The 13,028-nt window shown below is 39.1% G+C and overlaps 1 protein-coding gene across 1 annotated transcript in view; it reads left to right on the top strand.

Moving 5' to 3' along the window:
* Window positions 1-13,028, top strand: part of NMU (neuromedin U) — a 246,764-nt gene that overhangs the window by 118,935 nt on the left and 114,801 nt on the right. Inside the window, exons 5-6 of the mRNA XM_067736069.1 lie at window positions 2,335-2,482; window positions 2,842-2,923. The gene's annotated coding sequence lies outside the window, so the exon portion shown is untranslated. The remainder of the gene's footprint in view (window positions 1-2,334; window positions 2,483-2,841; window positions 2,924-13,028) is intronic.

The following is a 13,028-nucleotide window of genomic DNA, read 5'->3' as shown; positions in this document are numbered from 1 at the left end:
ACCCCGGCGGGTGAGCAGACAAGCCTCTCGGGCTGGTGAGTGCTGGTCGGCCCGATCCTCTGTGTGGGAATCTCTCCGCTTTGCCCTCCGTACCCGCGTTGCTGTGCTCTCCTCCGCGGCCCCGAAGCTTTCCCCCTCTGCCACCCGCAGTCTCCGCCCGCGAAGGGGTTTCCTAGTGTGTGGAAACCTTTCCTCCTTCACGGCTCCCTCCCACTGGTGCAGGTCCCGTCACTATCCTTTTGTCTCTGTTTATTCTTTTTTCTTTTGCCCTACCCAGGTACATGTGGAGTTTCTTGCCTTTTGAGAGGCCTGAGGACTTCTGCCAGCGTTCAGTAGGTGTTCTGTAGGAGTTGTTCCACGTGTAGATGTATTTCTGGTGTATCTGTGGGGAGGAAGGTGATCTCCGCGTCTTACTCTTCCGCCATCTTCCCGGAAGCCTCTGCCATTAGATTTTACTGGAGACAAGGAAGACTGTTGTACCCTAGAGAGTGTGAAAAACTTGATCTAATGTCACAGAAATGAAAATATAAGAAGGGAGGGTCCAGGAGGTGGGAACACATTTGGCTGTTGTAGATCAGCTTTGTGACTTGTCTTCTTAGTATAAACCTCCAGTGCTGGGTGTGACTTGAGAGGTGATTAAAGGGGCTAGTTGTTCACAGTTATATCTTTGTTGATCTGGCAAGGCACTGTCTTTCCTCCAACTTGACCTGGAATTGCCAGTGTTCATCGCTGGGTTAAACCACAAAGACAAAACTCATTTGAAAGTCTTTGTATCTGGTAGGGTGGGACAGTAACCTTTTATCAGCCTGCCTCCCATCTCTGAAAGGTATTGTTAGTATTTAAGGAAATCTGCCAGCTCTTTTGAAAAATCGGCCGTAGACCCTCCAAGGCAATGAAAGTGGCTGGACCTCACAGCCCAGGCTTCTCTTTCTAGAGGTTCATCTTTCCCTTGGAGATCTCACAGATTCCTCCCGTTAGTGCTGGAATTGCTCTTCTCTACCTCTCCTACCTAGGAAGACCCAGGCTGGGGTTCATTAAAGGAGCTTGATGACAGGTTTAGGTGCAAGAACCTATTGACCTCAAGCAATGCTGTACCCCAGAACCTCAAAAGTTCATAAGTGGCAGCCTGTGTGGGATGAAAGCTCAGCCCTCTCTTGGCCCTCATGCCCATGCCGTCCCCGCTGTTCACTGCTTTGAATAAAGTTGCTCATGTATTGATCTCTCCTCCTTATAAGGTCCCTTATAAACAAGGTTAATGCCTTATTCATCTTTGTAGCCCCTTACCGTTGAACACACAGTACCTTGCATTGGTGCTTGTAAATACGTTAACAGCACAATGAGAATATACGGCATTGTTGTTATTCTAGGTTTATTTAGGAAAATAACCCTAAATTAATTAGTAGAAATCAGTTCATCAAATTAGGCTAAACTAGTTCAGTAGATGCTTTAGTAGAAATTAGTTTGTCAAATTAGTTATTTGGCCTTGGATTAGCTTTGAGGCCGTGGATAGTGAACATCAAGGCCTTAGAAAAGTGCCAGGGAGCCTCAGAGACACCGAAAGAAAGGAAATATATAAAAACAGAAGCAGAGAACCAAAGTCAAACTTCATTTACTTAATAATCTTACCTCAAATTATTCTGCCTATACCATTGCACATTCACTTGAATGATATCTCCCCCTGCCCTTTTTTAATGGTGTATTTCCTCAGTATCTCCAAAGAGAGTACAAATAGAGCATAGTATTGCTTTTCAAGACTAGGCACTGTGGACTGTCTCTCCCCCCAACCCCCCACCCCAAATCTATTATATTGGCACAAAGACGATGCTCAAGAATTGCTTGTGAGTGGAAAATACATAAAACTTCATACAGTGAGGAACTGTCTCTTTCTTGTTCCTTTTATCTTTAGCCTAGCATGCAGTAGTTTCAATGAGTATTTTTGTATGAATAAATAAATTTTCTTGGTGGTCTTTGAATCCAGCCCCCCACCTTTTTCTTTCAGGGCTAGAACAACCATTAACTCTGACAACTTAAACTCTCATTCCCTTGTATTGATCACATCTGTAAGTACACAATAGCAGCATTACACTATTCAGTTAAAATTCCAGCAGGGAGCTATGACCAACAATTATTTCCCTTAAATGACTTTCATATCTGTGATCAGCTCTAGAGCTAAGGGGCTAGTTGAACCTGACCACAGATGACATTAGATGATTTAATAGTATCAACTCGGTTTTGAAGTTGTAAGTTAAATAACGTTCATATGTCAATATAGAAGATGACGCATTTAAGAACCCCAAGTTTCTTTCATATTCAGTTATTCAGAGTCTTTTTCAGGGTCATTGTCAGATAATTGCTCAGATGAACTCTAAGGAAATACCTGTATGTTCCTGTGTAATGAAGACCAGTTCTTGCACCCTGAAAGAAGTCCACACCATTCCTCCATCAAGAGGAACTCTTGATGTAACTGGAAGAATTTTAGAAAGTAAGAATATATCTGTGTAATAATGTTGCACAAACACTGGAGTTTATTTCTGAGTTGCAGTTCATCAATTCTGGGTCCATATGCTTATTTATTTTTATTTATTTATTAATTTATGATATGAATTATATATGTAATTTGTATATTTTATTATATTTATATATATATTTATTTATTTTTATTATATGAAATATTTTTCGATATACCATAGAAAGAAGGAAAATTTTAAATGAACATTAACTTTTTCATTAAATTGTTCTATACTGCCATTTTAAGAAGTGCCTAGTATTCCACCTAATGAATGGATCATAATATGAATAAGTTTAAAATAAAATTTGCTAAAACAAAATATCTTCTCTTAGTCAGCCATCCACAGTTTCTTCCAAGACTTCATTCTCAGCTGCTAGGGAGAAAACACTCAACACAAAAGAACCTCAGCTCCAGGTAAGATAAATGGTTTAAATTTCACTTAAAAAAAAAATTGAAGTAGAGTTGATTTACAATGTTGTGTTAATTTCTGCTGTACAGAAAAGTGATTCAGTTATATATATATGTATATATATACATATATATATACACATTCTCTTTTTTAATATTCTTTTCCATTATGCCTTTTCACAGAATATTGAATATAGTTCCCTTTGCTATGCAGTAGGACCTTGTTGTTTATCCATTCTATATATAATAGTTTGCATGTGCTAACCCCAAACTCCCACTCCATCCCTTTCCTCCCCTCACCCTTGGCAACCACAAGTCTGTTCTCTATAACTGTGACTCTGTCTCTTTCATAAAAGTTATTTGTGTCATATTTTAGATTCCACATAGTAAGTGATATCATATGGTATTTCTCTTTCTGACTTAACTTCACTTAGTATGATAATCTCTAGTTCCATCCATGTTGCTGCAAATGGCATTTCATTCTTTTTTATGGCTGAGTAGTATTCCATTGTATATATGTACCACATCTTCTTTATCCTAAATGGTTTAAATTTGATGTCTCATTGAAGATCTGGATCTTAGGTTCTTTTCTCTCTAAAATACAGGAGGTTGGTCCCAGGATGCCCAGTAGATACCAAAATCCAGGGAGCTCAAGTCCCTTATGGCATAGTATTTGCATATAACCTATGCAATCCTCTTGTATACTTTAAATCACCTCTAGATAACTTATGATACCTAATATGATGTAAATACTATGTAAATAGTTGTAAACACAATGTAAATGCTATGTAAATAGTTGCCTTACATGGCAAATTCATGTTTGGCTTTTTGGAACTTTCTGGGTATTTTCAATCTGTGGTTGGTTGAATCTGCAGATTTGGAACCGTGGATAAGGAGGGCTGACTGTATCAAGGATCTTTGTTCCAGGGGGTGCAGAGTAGACATAAAAAGATCCCTTTTGTCTTGGTACTCACCAAGGGAGCACCCCAAATTCCTGTGTTTGTTTCTTTAAGTCTTGGGTAGCACCTAGATGTCAAACAGATAATTTCTTTTTCAGGAAGTTTTCTGGATGAGAAATCCACTCCTTCTCTGTGATATAGGGTGGTCTAGCGAGCTAGGTAAAATAAATAGCAAGATTTTGTAGGATCTTCCTTGATTATACTTAAATCATGTTCTTGCTCATACTTAAAGTATAAATCCACAGTCATTTATAAAGCAGCAACTCTTTGCTGAAATTGGGGCACAAGCATGAGTAAGACTGAATCTTTTAAAGAAGAGAGCTTTCCATCTCTATTGGCAAAGTGAGTCATTATTGTAAATGCTTCTGAAGAATGTAAATTATTTGTAAATAACATTTGTAGGGTTTTTTAAAATGTAAAATTTATTGTCATACATATATTTATGGCATAAATGGCCTGACCTGCTTCTTTCAGAGTCTCATACTTCTTCTGTCTTGAGGCCCCATACCTGGGACTTTGGGTTGCTTCCATATTTACTAGTCCTTAGTAATAAATTACCAATAAAGAAATGTTTAATAACTAAAGACAGAAGTTGTATTTGATATCTACATTGATAATCATCAGCTTGATGCCATTCCTTAACGTCCCACAAAAACACGTGTTTTTTTTTGGGAGGAGGAGGAGGATCCCAAAAGGAGGATCCCAAAATCCTCCAGAGGAGGATCTAACCATTGCATCTTCCTCCATTTGGTGGATGTCCTATCAGTTCTTCTTAAGGTTAACGGCTCCCTATTCAAAGAGGGATTTCTGTCCTCCTCGCAGCACTAGCTACGTCTTTTTTCTTTCATTGATTCATCAGATATTTACTGAGCGCCTACTCTATGGTACTGTTCTCTGCTTATGATACCACGTCTTGGGCCCAAGGCATTTCCCTGCCTCTGTCAAAGTCACTGTTTTGATCATCGTTCCAGCACATGTCCTAGATACACTAGAGGTTTTCCCTGGGACTTGGACTAAAAGTAAGGTAACTCAGCTTTAATTGAATATGCTCTGTCTTATCTGATGAAACTAATGAAAATTACAAGCATTTAAAATTATGAATTACTTTAATAAGGACAAAGTAATTTCATAAATTAATTAATATATCATTTATTAACTGCCATTAAATCCTTGTTAATTAAGTAAAATGATTAAGTTAAATTAAAAGATGGATGATTTCCTAAAGGAGATGAAATAGTGATTTAAACATCTTTTCTTAATTGGTTTAATTGACAAGCACAGCATTGTACAATATAATTCATCCAGGACTGGGAACTACAGGCTGACAAAAGACTTCACACAGATAGAGCATTTTGTGAACAGGAAGCAGTGAGGATTATTTTCTAGAGAGTGATCACATTGTATTTTACTCTGCTCCAGTGGTTATGAACTTTGTCTTGGTTAAGAGTTCAATATACATAAGTCAACTAATGTTCATTGAGTATCTCTTATATGCCAGGCATTTAGGGCATAAGAACTAAGGATTTATTTGAACAAAAATAAATCCTTTTGAGAATTTGATGAAAGCTAAAGATTTCTTCCAACAGAATAAATAAAATATAAACATGCAAACTCACACCAGCTTTTACACGCAAACTCTCAGGAGGTATATAGACCCCTAAAGTTCATTCATGGAGACCCTCAGGTCTGTGGACTTAATTTAAGGACCCTCCCCTATTTGAAGTTATTCAAGCAAGGAATGATGTGTGTGTCTTAGGACCAGGCACTTCACCTCCCTAGGCTTCCATATTTTTGCCTATTAAATGAGAGCGGTAGATGAAAGCCTTCCATTTTTAAAAATCTGTAAACCTACGAATGGGTGTTATAAATATGCTTGTCTGTTTACATCATCTGTCTCTCTGTTGCTCATATTTGTGTGTGGAGGTAGGAAAGAATAGCACAAAACAGAGCATAACAAAACAGAATAGGAATCAGAGAATCCTTGGAGTTTAGATATCACATCAACTCATCCATGAGAAGAGACAGTGGCAATCCAGATGGTAAATGGTCCCACAGTGAGTGAGTGTCAGAGTCGGGACTTGGCTCTGCATTTCCTGACCTCCAGTCAGCTGACCACAGTGCCGCAGTGTGTATGAAGATTTATCTCCCACTAATGCCTACAAGTGGTTACACTAGCTTAATAACATCTTTCAAAATGGATATCAAAATTCATACATTGAAGTTCCACCCCCCAGGACCTCAGAATATGATCTTATTCTTTACCAAGGTAATCAAATTAAAATTAGATCATTAGAGTGGGCCCTAATCCAATATGTCTGTTGTCCTAATAAAAAGGAGACATTTTGAGATGGGTGCTCACACAGGGAGAATGTCATGTGTAGATAAAGGCAAAGATCAGGTGATGCTTCTATAAACCAGGGAACACCAGATGTTGTTCACAAACCTCCAGAAGCTAGGAGAGTCTTGGAACACATTCTCTCTCACAGCTCTCAGAAGAAACAACCTTGAGTTTGGACTTCCAGCCTCCAGAAATGTTGTTTAAGCCACCCAGTTTGTGGTACTTTGTTACAACAGGCCTAGGAGGTCAAATGGCCCTCTGGGCTTTGGTTTCCTCATCTGTCAAGTGAGGGGTAACCCAGATAGGTAAGTAGTTCTCAGATGGTGTTCTGGGAGCCCTTCAGGGGCCTGTGTGTTTGTGATACAAGAAAACTGCAAAGAAAAAAAATATATCTATGTATGTATATAAGTAAGTATGTCTGTTCGTTCAGGATTCCCCTCACGCCTTCCTCCTCCTCTGTACCAGCTGCTTCCCCAGAAACAAGTCCTCTCTATTTTCCTGTTAGGGAAAGATCTCTAAGATACTGTGTGGAAAAAGCAATCATGCCGCAGTGTGTATGGTATGCTCTCTTATTTTGTGTTTAAAAAATGGAGGTAATCGGGGCTTCCCTGGTGATGCAGTGGTTGAGAGTCCGCCTGCCGATGCAGGGGACACGGGTTCGTGACCCGGTCCGGGAAGATCCCACATGCCGCGGAGCAGCTGGGCCCGTGAGCCATGGCTGCTGAGCCTGCACGTCCAGAGCCTGTGCTCCGCAACGGGAGAGGCCACAACAGTGAGAGGCCCGCGTATCGGAAAAAAAAAAAAAAAATGGAGGTAATCAAAAAGACGAACAGTAGCAACTGTTGGTGAGGATGTGGAGAAATTGGAAACATGCATACATTGTTGGTGGGAATGTAAAATGATGCAGCCCCTTTGGAAAATAGTCTGAAAGTTTCTCAAAAATTAAACATAGAGTTGCTATGTGACTATTAGTTCTACTCCTAGGTATATCCCAAGAGAACTGAAAATATGCTTACACAAAAACTTATATGCCACTGCTCTTAGCAGCATTACTCATAGTAGCCAAAAAAAGTGGAAACAACACAAATGTCTATCAGCCAATGAATAGCTAAACAAAGTGGATTTAAAATTCCACTAATGGGCTTCCCTGGTGGCGCAGTGGTTGAGGGTTCGCCTGCCGATGCGGGGGACACGGGTTCGTGCCCTGGTCCGGGAGGATCCCACATGCCGCGGAGCAGCTGAGCCCATGAGCCATGGCCACTGAGCCTGCGTGTCCGGAGCCTGTGCTCCGCAGCGGGAGAGGCTGCAGCAGTGAGAGGCCCGTGTACCACAAAAAAATAAATAAATAAAATTCCACTAATATAATTAATATAAACTTCCATTTTGTATTCTTAAAATGGAATATTCAACCATAGAGAGGAAGGAAGTACTGATACATGTTACAACATAGATGAACCTTGAAAACATTATGCTAAGTGAGAGAAGCCAGTCATCAAAGGCCACCATCAAAGGCGATCATATGATTCCGTATATATGAAATGTCCAGAATAGGCAAATCTATGAACTCAGAAAGTAGATTAATAGTTTCCTAGGCATAGGGGAGTTGGGGGGGTGGAGGTGACAGCTGAGGGATGTGGGCATTCTTTTTGGAGTAATGACAAAGTCCTTTAGTTAGATAGTGGTGATGGTTGTACAGCCTCGTGAATAAACCAAAACCCACTTAATTGTACACTTTAATTTGTACATTTTTGAATTTTATGTTACGTGTATTGTATTTTAATTAAAAAACCCTCTGGAAGGGAATAAAAATTTTTTAAAGGGAGGCAAATAGTTCATATTTTCTTGACTATGCACAAAGAAATTCTGTAAGGAGACATAAGACACTTATCAGTGGTTACCAAGATTGGGATAGGCTTCGGAGAGAGTGGGAACTGAGCAGATGCGAGACAGATGAGAGAGAGAGATTTTTAAAAAACCACAGAATTATAAACACCTTTTTAAAATGTATTTATTTATTTTTGGCTTTGTTGGGTCTTCATTGCTGCGCGTGGGCTTTCTCTAGTTGTGGCGAACGGGAGCTACTCTTCGTTGCGGTGCACGGGCTTCTCATTGTGGTGGCTTCTCTTATTGCAGAGCACGGGCTCTAGGCGCGCAGGCTTCAGTAGTTGTGGCACATGGGCTCAGTAGTTGTGGCTCGTGGGCTCTAGAGCGCAGGCCCAGTGGTTGTGGTGCCCGGGCTTAGTTGCTCCGCGGCATGTGGGATTTTCCCAGACCAGGGCTCGAACCCGTGTCCCCTGCATTGGCAGGTGGATTCTTAACCACTGAACCACCAGGTAAGTCCCAATACACCTTTTAATATTTTATAATTTTATATTAAAATTTGAACCATGTGAATAGATTGTCTTTTTTTTTTTTTTTAACATCTTTATTGGGGTATAATTGCTTTACAATGGTGTGTTAGTTTCTGCTTTATAACAAAGTGAATCAGTCATACATAAACATATGTTCCCATATGTCTTCCCTGTTGCGTCTCCCTCCCTCCCACCCTCCCCATCCCACCCCTCCAGGCTGTCACAAAGCACCGAGCCAATATCCCTGTGCCATGCGGCTGCTTCCCACTAGCTATCTACCTTACTGCGTTTGTTAGTGTGTATATGCCCATGACTCTCTCTCGCCCTGTCACAGCTCACCCTTCCCCCTCCCCATAACCTCAAGTCCGTTCTCTAAGAGGTCTGCGTCTTTATTCCTGCTTTACCCCTAGGTTCTTCATGACATTTTTTTCTTAAATTCCATATATATGTGTTAGCATACGGTATTTGTCTTTTTCTTTCTGACTTACTTCACTCTGTATGACAGACTCTAGGTCTATCCACCTCATTACAAATAGCTCAATTTCGTTTCTTTTTATGGCTGAGTAATATTCCATTGTATATATGTGCCACATCTTCTTTATCCATTCATCCGATGACGGGCACTTAGGTTGTTTCCATCTCCGGGCTATTGTAAATAGAGCTGCAATGAACATTTTGGTACATGACTCTTTTTAAATTTTGGTTTTCTCAGGGTATATGCCCAGTAGTGGGATTGCTGGGTCATATGGTAGTTCTATTTGTAGTTTTTTAAGGAACCTCCATACTGTTCTCCATAGTGGCTGAACCAATTCACATTCCCACCAGCAGTGCAAGAGTGTTCCCTTTTCTCCACACCCTCTCCAGCATTTATTGTTTCTAGATTTTTTGATGATGGCCATTCTGACTGGTGTGAGATGGTATCTCATTGTAGTTTTGATTTGCATTTCTCTAATGATTAATGATGTTGAGCATTCTTTCATGTGTTTGTTGGCAGTCTGTATATCTTCTTTGGAGAAATGTCTATTTAGGTCTTCTGCCCATTTTTGGATTGGGTTGTTTGTTTTCTTGTTATTGAGCTGCATGAGCTGCTTGTAAATTTTGGAGATTAATCCTTTGTCGGTTGCTTCATTTGCAAATATTTTCTCCCATTCTGAGGGTTGTCTTTTGGTCTTGTTTATGGTTTCCTTTGCTGTGCAAAAGCTTTGAAGTTTCATTAGGTCCCATTTGTTTATTTTTGTTTTTATTTCCATTACTCTAGGAGGTGGGTCAGAAAGGATCTTGCTTTGATTTATGTCATAGAGTGTTCTGCTTTTGTTTTCCTCTAAGAGTTTGATAGTTTCTGGCCTTAGATTTAGGTCTTTAATCCATTTTGAGCTTATTTTTGTGTATGGTGTTAGGGAGTGATCTAATCTCATACTTTTACATGTACCTGTCCAGTTTTCCCAGCACCACTTATTGAAGAGGCTGTCCTTTCTCCATTGTACATTACTGCCACCTTTGTCAAAGAGAAGTTGTCCATACGTGCATGGGTTTATCTCTGGGCTTTCTATCCTGTTCCATTGATCTATCTTTCTGTTTTTGTGCCAGTACCATACCGTCTTGATGACTGTAGCTTTGTAGTATAGTCTGAAGTCAGGGAGCCTGATTCTTCCAGTTCCTTCTTTCGTTCTCAAGATTGCTTTGGCTATTCGGGGTCTTTTGTGTTTCCATACAAATTGTGAAATTTTTTGTTCTAGTTCTGTGAAAAATGCCAGTGGTAGTTTGATAGGGATTGCATTGAATCTATAGATTGCTTTGGGTAGTAGAGTCATTTTCACAATGTTGATTCTTCCAATCCAAGAACATGGTATATCTCTCCATCTATTTATATCATCTTTAATTTCTTTCATCAGTGTCTTATAATTTTCTGCATACAGGTCTTTTGTCTCCTTAGGTAGGTTTATTCCTAGATATTTTATTCTTTTTGTTGCAATGGTAAATGGGAGTGTTTTCTTGATTTCACTTTCAGATTTTTCATCATTAGTATATAGGAATGCCAGAGATTTCTGTGCATTAATTTTGTATCCTGCCACTTTACCAAATTCATTGATTAGCTCTAGTAGTTTTCTGGTAGCATCTTTAGGGTTCTCTATGTATAGGATCATGTCATCTGCAAACAGTGACAGCTTTACTTCTTCTTTTCCAATTTGTATTCCTTTTATTTCCTTTTCTTCTCTGATTGCTGTGGCTAAAACTTTCAAAACAATGTTGAATAATAGTGGTGAGAGTGGGCAACCTTGTCTTGTTCCTGATCTTAGTGGAAATGCTTTCAGTTTTTCACCATTGAGGATGATGTTTGCTGTGGGTTTGTCATATATGGCCTTTATTATGTTGAGGAAAGTTCCCTCTATGCCTACTTTCTGCAGGGTTTTTATCATAAATGGGTGTTGAATTTTGTCAAAAGCTTTCTCTGCATCTATTGAGATGATCATATGGTTTTTCTCCTTCAGTTTGTTAATATGGTTTATCACATTGATAGATTTGCGTATATTGAAGAATCCTTGCATTCCTGGAATAAACCCCACTTGATCATGGTGTATGATCCTTTTAATGTGCTGTTGGATTCTGTTTGCTAGTATTTTGTTGAGGATTTTTGCATCTATGTTCATCAGTGATATTGGCCTGTAGTTTTCTTTCTTTGTGACATCCTTGTCTGGTTTTGGTATCAAGGTGATGGTGGCCTCGTAGAAGGAGTTAGGGAGTGGTCCTCCCTCTGCTATATTTTGGAAGAGTTTGAGAAGGATAGGTGTTAGCTCTTCTCTAAATGTTTGATAGAATTCGCCTGTGAAGCCATCTGGTCCTGGGCTTTTCTTTGTTGGAAGATTTTTAATCACACTTTCAATTTCAGTGCTTGTGATTGGTCTGTTCATATTTTCTATTTCTTCCTGATTCAGTCTTGGCAGGTTGTGCATTTCTAAGAATTTGTCCATTTCTTCCAGATTGTCCATTTTATTGGCATAGAGTTGCTTGTAGTAATCTCTCATGATCTCTTTTATCTCTGCAGTGTCAGTTGTTACCTCTCCTTTTTCATTTCTAATTCTATTGATTTGAGTCTTCTCCCTTTTTTTCTTGATGAGTCTGGCTAGTGGTTTATCTATTTTGTTTATCTTCTAAAAGAACCAGCTTTTAGTTTTATTGATCTTTGCTATTGTTTCCTTCATTTCTTTTTCATTTATTTCTGATCTGATTTTTATGATTTCTTTCCTTCTGCTAGCTTTGGGGTTTTTTTGGTTCTTCTTTCTCTAATTGCTTGAGGTGCAAGGTTAGGTTGTTTATTCGAGATGTTTCCTGCTTCTTAAGGTGGGCTTGTATTGCTATAAACTTCCCCCTTAGAACTGCTTTTGCTGCATCCCACAGGTTTTGGGTCGTTGTGTCTCCATTGTCATTTGTTTCTAGGTATTTTTTGATTTCCTCTTTGATTTCTTCAGTGATCTCTTCATTATTAAGTAGTGTATTGTTTAGCCTCCATGTGTTTGTATTTTTTACAGATCTTTTCTTGTAATTGATATCTAGTCTCATGGCGTTGTGGTCAGAAAAGATACTTGATACAATTTCAATTTTCTTAAATTTACCAAGGCTTGATTTGTGACCTAAGATATGATCTATCCTGGAGAATGTTCCATGAGCACTTGAGAAAAATGTGTATTCTGTTGTTTTTGGATGGAGTGTCCTATAAATATCAATTAAGTCCATCTTGTTTAATGTATCATTTAAAGCTTGTGTTTCCTTATTTATTTTCATTTTGGATGATCTGTCCATGGGTGAAAGTGGGGTGTTTAAGTCCCCTACTATGAATGTGTTACTGTCGATTTCCCCTTTTATGGCTGTTAGTATTTGCCTTATGTATTGAGGTGCTCCTATGTTGGGTGCATAAATATTTACAATTGTTATATCTTCTTCTTGGATCGATCCCTTGATCATTATGTAGTGTCCTTCTTTGTCTCTTTTAATAGTCCTTATTTTAAAGTCTATTTTGTCTGATATGAGAATTGCTACTCCAGCTTTCTTTTGGCTTCCATTTGCATGGAATATCTTTTTCCATCCCCTTACTTTCAGTCTGTATGTGTCTCTAGGTCTGAAGTGGGTCTCTTGTAGACAGCATATATAAGGGTCTTGTTTTTGTATCCATTCAGCTAATCTGTGTCTTTTGGTGGGAGCATTTAGTCCATTTACATTTAAGGTAATTATCGATATGTATGTTCCTATTCCCATTTTCTAAATTGTTTTGGGTTCGTTATTGTAGGTCTTTTCCTTCTCTTGTGTTTCTTGCCTAGAGAAGATCCTTTAGCATTTGTTGTAAAGCTGGTTTGGTGGTGCTGAACTCTCTCAGCTTTTGCTTGTCTGTAAAGGTTTTAATTTCTCCATCGAATGTGAATGAGATCCTTGCTGGGTAGAGTAGTCTTGGCTGCATGTTTTTCTCCTTC

The sequence above is a fragment of the Pseudorca crassidens genome, chromosome 4 (assembly GCF_039906515.1).
Source record: "Pseudorca crassidens isolate mPseCra1 chromosome 4, mPseCra1.hap1, whole genome shotgun sequence".
NCBI lineage: Eukaryota > Metazoa > Chordata > Mammalia > Artiodactyla > Delphinidae > Pseudorca > Pseudorca crassidens.
Note: the sequence above shows the minus strand (reverse complement) of the source record. Positions and strands in the feature narration are given on the sequence as shown.